This window comes from Meleagris gallopavo, chromosome 7 (genome assembly GCF_000146605.3).
Source record: "Meleagris gallopavo isolate NT-WF06-2002-E0010 breed Aviagen turkey brand Nicholas breeding stock chromosome 7, Turkey_5.1, whole genome shotgun sequence".
NCBI classification, from domain to species: domain Eukaryota; kingdom Metazoa; phylum Chordata; class Aves; order Galliformes; family Phasianidae; genus Meleagris; species Meleagris gallopavo.
The window spans coordinates 6,151,410-6,159,511 of record NC_015017.2 but is presented as its reverse complement, the minus strand read 5'-3'; the positions used below and the strand labels follow the sequence as shown (position 1 = coordinate 6,159,511).

The 8,102-nt window shown below is 34.4% G+C and overlaps 1 long non-coding RNA gene across 3 annotated transcripts in view; it reads right to left on the bottom strand.

The window, feature by feature from the left end:
- LOC104911628 overlaps nt 1-8,102 on the bottom strand; it is a 96,817-nt gene that overhangs the window by 17,644 nt on the left and 71,071 nt on the right. The gene's annotated exons all lie outside the window — the stretch shown is intronic.

Here is an 8,102-nt window from a genome sequence, read left to right as displayed (position 1 = left end):
AAAGAATTTCCAGACGCCTCCTGGTTTTAAACTTTCTGAAAACAGTCATGACATTGCTGATTTTGATACAATAAGGTAGAAATACATTATCAGATATTATTTGTTCACATCACTTATTATGATGAAGGCTCTTTCTATAATAAATGACAAATTTACTACTTTGTCTTTAAGACTGATGTGCAAAATGCCACACACACATACACACAAAAAGTATATTTTGCTTATTTTCCATACCGGTAGAAATTCTAATATTATGTTCACAAAGCTTTGAAGCAAATGTCACTCCTTATGGGAACACAAGGGTTTTGCAGTTTTTATTGAATCCTGAAAATTTCTGCTTCTAGAAGCGTCCACATAATAATAATAAGAAAAAAAAAATCCAACAGAAGTTGCCTTGCAATGCAGGATCACTCAGATGTAACCATTAAAATGGAAATTATAGTATAATGAAAGCAAACTCTAGAACCAACCTAGGGAAAACTAGTCATATGAATGAGAAGTAGTTGTACTTTCCACAAAGCTAACTTTTATATGACAGATGTCCAGAAAACATATACAGGAAGTTCTTGAACTCATTTGTAGCAGAATTTTAATACAATATCCTTGGAAGGATATATTAGCATCTTGCATCAGATAGTCTGCTCAGTGTTTTTCCCAGCTAATGACTACAATCCCACATCTCACTGCCACAACACTCCAGAACTTTGCTATGCAATGCAAGCACAAAATAAAAGGAGACTCTTCCCCAAAAGATTTAGCTACCAAGCATAAAGAGTCCTCCCCTTTAAAGAAAAGTGAATATTGTATCTTCCTGAAAAGATCCTCTCAGAATTAAAGCAATGATTCACCACCGGGGATTAGCATTTATTACCATTAAAATTATCCCTGTAAAATTCATATGCCTGTCCTGATTCTAACAATTTACAGCTCTGTTAATTCATGTGAAATAACCATATAAACTGCTTCTAAATTAAGAACTCCTTCAACTATATTAATGCTATCTGCACGTGAATTCAATTTAAGCTAATGAGAATGGCATTCATTAAAGAGAGCTTAAGGAACGTGCCTGGGAACATGTAGCGTGCAAGCTCCGAGTTTTGCCCTAGTTCTTAAACTCAATAAATAGGCTCCCACTTAAAACCACATTTCTACACACTTTACAGCCCAACTTACTACACATTTTCTATGGAATAAGGTAACAAATTGCTGGGAACTTCAAATGGTTAATTTTTGTCAATTTATTTTAAATTCAGGTCAATTTTCATTTTCTATCTGAGGTATACCCTTTTCAAGCTCAGTTAAAAAGGACTACATGCCAAACAAGTTTTCCCAATTTTTGTATCTCTTGGGTTAGGATCTACCCAACTTGGCTTACAGCAGAGCTGGAATTACAGTTCCATAGGGCTTGGATTGCAATTAAACATTGGATATTTAATTTTATATATGTAACACATGAGAATATTTCTTTAGAACATGTACTGCTGTATCATCATAGCTGGTTTTAAAACATGAGTTCTATGCTGCACGTCAGACAATATCAACTACAAAATTAAAAAAAAAACACTTGTGCATTTTTCATCTGCACTCTAAACCATATTAGAGGTAACCAATTTATTATCATTCCTTCAACAGATCACTACTCAATGTTAACAAGGGCTGCACAGAAAAGCTTGCCTTGAAAAGACATTAATGATGCTTAATCCTTAAAAAATAAATGGTAGTGCCTGACATGAGACAGTCACTTCAACTAGCAAGAAGCATTCCGGCAGTGGCCTGAATAACGTATCATTAATGAGTTACAGCATTTGTTCAAAGCAAACCACTATTACAGCAAAAAACACAATTCATTAAACAAGATAAACTATGTATATTTCATCAAATCCAGGCTGTTAAACAACTTATCACTCACAGAAAAGAGAAAGAAATCCTTTTTCTTGCCGTACCTGGCATAGAAAGAACATAGGAGAGAAACAAAGAAGACAATTCAAAATTAGAGCAAAAAGACTCCTCATATCAACAAAATCTATTGCTGCCAATAGCAACTTGGCAGTTAGTAGCTTTAAAGAGGAGAGAAATTAATCTATGTAGACCAATCATATTTTCTTTTCCCAAGTTCTACACCTGCTTGCCCATTGTTTCTTAGTTTGTTTAGTTAATCATTTGTTCTTTCCTATTCTGCAGTGAATTTTTCTTTTCCTAACAATAGTTCTCATTCAGGAACTCCCTTTTATCCCTCTCTGTTTTCTCGTACTATAAACAGAGTCAGATTAACTTGAGAACACATTCTCAGAATTGTCTGCATTATCTTGACTTCTTCAAAGCATGTCTCCTCTTCATTTGACCCCAAGACAAAATCTTCCGCCTTACAGTGAGAATCCTGAAAAGGACCATGGCCCCTACAGACTTACTAAGGATTCACGGGAATCCTGCTGGTCTTTAGCCTACTTGTATTATGGATCCTGCCATTAGCCTCAAGAAACATTAGAATGAATGCATGACAAGTACTAGAACCTTCTGGGGCCAATACTCCCAATGAGAAATATAATCAAAATTGATCGAAGTTCCAATTAACGCCTATGATGCCTTGTTCAAGGAAGGGATTAGCAAAGGTATAAACAAGAGCTTTTCTTACAATGGACATATTACATCAAAAGCAAAGTGTTGTCAGTTGATATACTTCCTTTACGCTATGTAGTATAGGCTACATCAAGTTACAACAAATTTCTTTCAGTGCTGACAAAATACTATTACATTGTAGTGGTCTGGTTTTAAAATTCTCCTTTTCTATGCCTGCAGATCTACTAAAGTAATCACTACTCATCTTTCCATGCTCCTTCTGATTTAAAACTCACATAGAAAAACTCTTAGAAAAAAATAGCAGAATAATTTTTTGTTTTGGTTTGGTTTTTTTTTTCCCCTCAGTTGTGATGGTTTTAATTTACCAGTGAAAATTCTATAAATTTCTTAAATGATTATTACTACTTCTTCCCTGATTCCTGATTACTCGTTTTGTCAGAAAATGGGGCTAGTACTGTAACATAGGATCCAATCTCAGGTCATTACAGCGACTCTTTGACTGTCTGAGGCACTAAGCTTAAGTCACACAGATTGAACCATAAAGGTGATTATGGTTTATTATAAAGCATTGATTAATGCTGACTGTGATGCTGTTCATGACAGTTAAATAAGTTCAATCAATTGCAACTGTAATGTTGGCAAGTACATGCAATTCCTTCTTCATCTGTAAAATCAGGTCATCTACTACTTCTTGAACATTTAGCAAAAGAGCACAAAATTGTGACTCATCAAGCTTGTTTTTGCCTAGCAAGTGCAAGAATACAAGAAGTTTTTTGCCTCCAACTTGTGCTCTATTTGTTAAAAAGTCTAGGAATAGCACATTTTGTTCAGCACTCTGTATTTTCTGCTGTACCAGTATAAACACTAAAAATCAGGGCAATTGCTGCTTTTGCAAAGAACAAGCGAAGAAGTAGTTGCAATTCTGCACAGGGAAGTCCCTTACTGACAGCATAAAAACTTCATGCTAGTCCTCATCTTTCTCCGCAAAGCTACACAGAAAGCCTCTAGAGACAACCGCTAGTAACATTTTAAGAAATCAGTTGCTCTATACTACTAAATTCTGCAGTGCTGGGAAACTCTGGTTCCCACACAAAAACCTCTGACTGTAGAAGAACCCATCCTTCTCACTGGAAAAAGCACTGCCAGTGCTACAGCATTGCCATGCTGGGTAGAAATTGATGCAAGACTAGCACGTAAAATGGCAAGACTCAGCCCAGTGCAGGAAGGAGAGAACTCTGTTATTGCTACTAAAAATTAATTTGAAATATATGCACAATAAATCTGCTTAGTCCATTTTTTTTTTCTACCATAGTTTTAGCCTATCATATAGCACCTCTTCCCACTATCAGGAAGAGGAAACATTTATTTCAGGAAATGAGGGGATAAGGAGGAAGAAGTATTAGATTACGACCTAAAGCAGTGAAGCAACTGAGACCAGTCCATTTTCTAAAGAAAGTAGGTACTTAGCTTATGTATTTGAGATTCCAAATGCAGTTATTTGTAGCCGTGGCTGGTCTGCTCAAGTGAATGAGAAAATGGAGACATAAAAAGTAAAATTGTTTCCTTAAATATATACCAAATTCAGTCCCTATTGTTAGAGTGAAGATTAATTTCTGTCCGTCTTGTGGGCTATCCCACAATTAGGTAAAATATGTAAAGAGGAAAATATGCTAAATTTACAAAACCTATGTAATACTATAAAACAAAGAAAAGGGAAATAAATCATGCAATTTGGTCTACTCTGTTTAGGTTGTTTCAGACTGCAGAAGAACCCTGTCTGAGAAATGATTTTAAATGTAAGTTTGGAATAGATTAACTCGATGAATTTAAAAACCCGCACACTTCCTTAATCAAATGCAATTGAACTTAGCACAAATTTAGCTCCAGATGTAATAACAAAGTACAGAAAAAGTAAGTGGAATACAATATCCCACAACATGACTGAAAAATCCTACTGGTATACGTTCCAATAAACACACAGAATTGTTAATTCCTCTGATGGAGCAGTGCACACTGTACTTAAACTGCAGGAAAGGATCTGGTACAAGAGGAAAATAAATCAGAGGCTTAGCGAAACCTTTACATAAAAGAAAGAATCCATCTAGATGCTGTTAAGGAGCTTGGAGAGTATAATGCACTGAATGAGGCAATGCCACAAGGAAACAAACGTGGAAAGAAATAAGAAAAGTGATGAGAATGCAGTAGGAAAAGCGTCAAAGAATGACATAACTGATGAAGTAAAACAAGAAAACATAGGCAACAGAATGAGACATATGCCACTTGTGAGATCATCATTGAATGCTACAGACCCTTAAGAATGAATTAGAAAGCATCCAAAAGCCAGAAAGCAAAGAATATTTCCCTATATTTACAGCTGAGTATTAAAAATTCATATATATTTTACATATTTGACAAAATACAAAAAAAACATTTTCTTGAGTTACACTACAATTGTAAGATTTTAACATTCTCAGTGTTTTTAAAAAGCTAATTATTTAATCAAACTAAGAAATAACAACAACAACAACAACAAGTGACATAAAGAATACAAAGATTTAAACTCATAAAGCTCAAAAAGGTCTAATGAACTCTGTGGAAAAACTGCATCAAACTCTGTCATTCAGATTTCACTGACGTATCGAACATTTTGCTACTGAAACTGAAGAGGTTTGCATATGGACACAATTGACAGATTTCTGTACCCGTTCAGCACATCCACCGTTGAGAGCAGCTTCCTGTATATTTCTAACACAGTGCTCAGCTAAACTCAATTTAGAACCAGATATTTACCCTTTACCCTCGGATGTTTCATTTGATTATCAGACTCAGAGCATTTTCTAACATACACATTCAAGATAGAGGTCTTGCAAAATATGATTATTGCAACTTCCATTTTCAATAAGGGCAGCAATATTAGTGTTAATCAAATACAGAACCAAGTCTATTCTTCACCATGAGTACTCAAAGATGTACCTCTCCCTTTCACCTTTATCTGTTACAGTAACTAGTCTGTCTCTACCTCTCATTCTGACAATAATTCATACGACAAAAGAAGATGACAGCTGGTTAGCTGTCACAGCCTACTTACAATGGTATTGTTCAGATGCTTCAAGATGTATGCATTTTATTGTAAATTATCTTCATGTCTTATGTCTACCTTGGGGACTTAACTCAGGCAAGACTAGCTCTTTACTCAGCCTAGCTTTAACAGAGCAGCCAACATTAAGAGGGGAAAAAAAAAATTAGAAAAAAAAAATCAACAACTTAGATCTTCTCAGATTTTTGCTTTCAGCTATAACAGAATGAGGTAGGGATGTTAAAATTTTATTTACTGTATTCCAAAGGTATTTCTGGTGCTTTTGGTAAACATTTGCATGCACATAATCCTGCAAGACACAGCTTAAGATCAAGTCTAAGGCTTTCCAAGTACATGTAATAACCATACTGATAATAACTGTGGAAGCAGAAAGGCTATCTTTAGGCTAAGTTTAAAAAAATTGAGTAAAGTCGGAAAATTGCCGTTTTCTCTAAATCAAAGATTGTCCCTTCAGACAAAATGAAAGTTTTGAATAGTAGATGACAGACAGGTGAATTGAAGAATCATTAAAATAGCCAGAGAAATGAAAAAAAAAAAACAACAAAACAAAAACCAACCACATTTAAAATGTGTGACTCAGATACAGCAGCATATTATTTCATGTTAGAGGCAATTTGTTTTCCATAATTGTTGTAGCACAGAAATATTAAGCATATTAACAATAAGCACAGAAATAGTAGGCTGAATTGAATTCAGCCTGCTATTTCAGAACTATTCAGAACTGTCTATGAGATTTTCCTGACATGTCATATATATTCAAATTGCCTCATTTGCTAGTGAAAACAGCAAAAGTTCCATCCCGTGATTGCCAGCCTAGCAAACACAAGATGTGAACTTGAAGCTGTTGCTGTCTTACTTGTTTTGGTGCTGGTAAAGATTCTGAAAAATTATTTCTCCTATATAATGACACTCACAAATTCTCTGTGCATTCTGATTGTCCCTTGACTTGTAAACGTTGTAAAAAATAAAAATTGAAAAAACTCAACTACAATAAAAAAATTGGCTCTGGAGTGAAGGATCAAAAATGTTGTTTGTTGCACTACTCTACATTACCTTGGATATACATCATAAACACTAGTCATCTATGAATGAAACCAGGGATAATTAGCATCATACGCACAGCTATGCATGCGTAATCTCACTAGTTTGCACAAGTTTAAGTGGAGAAAGTGTAACAGGTAAATTTGAAATACTAAGATGTCAAGTTAAATCCTTTTGAAAGCATAATTATTCTTACTCTGTAGTTTTCAAGAGATGTGGGAAGAGGTCCTGCTGCGAGGATATCAACTTAGAAGGCTCTACTGATGAAGACCACCAGATAATTTATCATATGGACCTTAAAATCAATTTCACTGAAAACGCCTTTATTAAAAAGGCACATATGTTGAGTCTACTAACGATTAAAAGAGAAAACATTTATCATCATTTATGCTAGAAAAGAAATTAAGTGATTTTCAAATGGACTCTCTCTGTACTTTCTAGTCAAGATTATTAAGCTAATAAAAAAGGTGACATTTCAAACAGTTGGTGTTTTCCTTATTAAGAATGTATCAGCATCAGACCATTTAAGATTTTTATTTTTGTCTCTAAGTCTGCACTTCTAAACATGGCTGACGAAGATAAGAGGTAACCTTCTAATAATATTATATTGGCCACTTTGGTGACTTTAAAACAGGACAAGGATATTAGCATTAGGTTCTAGGCCGTATGTTACTAGTTGTTTTTTTTGTTGTTTGTTTTTTGTTTTTTTCCCCAATAGAAATTGGATTCAGAAACTGAGTTTTAAAATGTAGTTGAATATTTTGAATGGAATCTGCAGTTTTTATCCACATTTTAAAAACAAACAAAAAACCCTATACTACTGTAATTACTAGTTGTGTCCTACAGAGAAAAGTTAGAGCAATAATATACATTCCTTTTTTATCCTTAAGTTTACATCTGGAAAAAAAAAAAAAAAACAAAAAACCCCTGTCTTACTGTATTCATTGTTCCATTCAATCTCTACTAGATCTAATAAATGGGGAGTGTTCTTCCTCTCTTTGAAGCTGCAGCATTTGCTCCAGCAACAGCAGAATTTGTGCTACAAAATTAAGCAGCATCTAAACAAAAAGCTAGAAGAGCATTATTCATTCATTATTCAGTGAAATCCACCCTTCACTGATAAATGCAAGGTATGTTGTTACATTATGAACATACATGAGTTATTTGCATGATCACTGAAAAACTTCCAATCATAAGACCTTTACCATTACATTATTTCTTATCAGTAGTTTTTTTCCTGTCTCATGGAAACACTATTTAAACAACTAGTCATTGAATAATAACAGCATTCTTGAGTTTAGTTACAATACATTCAAATTCCTTTTCTTTCTAAACAGAGGACAATTTTGCTGACACACAGCATTCTGGGGAAAAAACAAAACAAAGC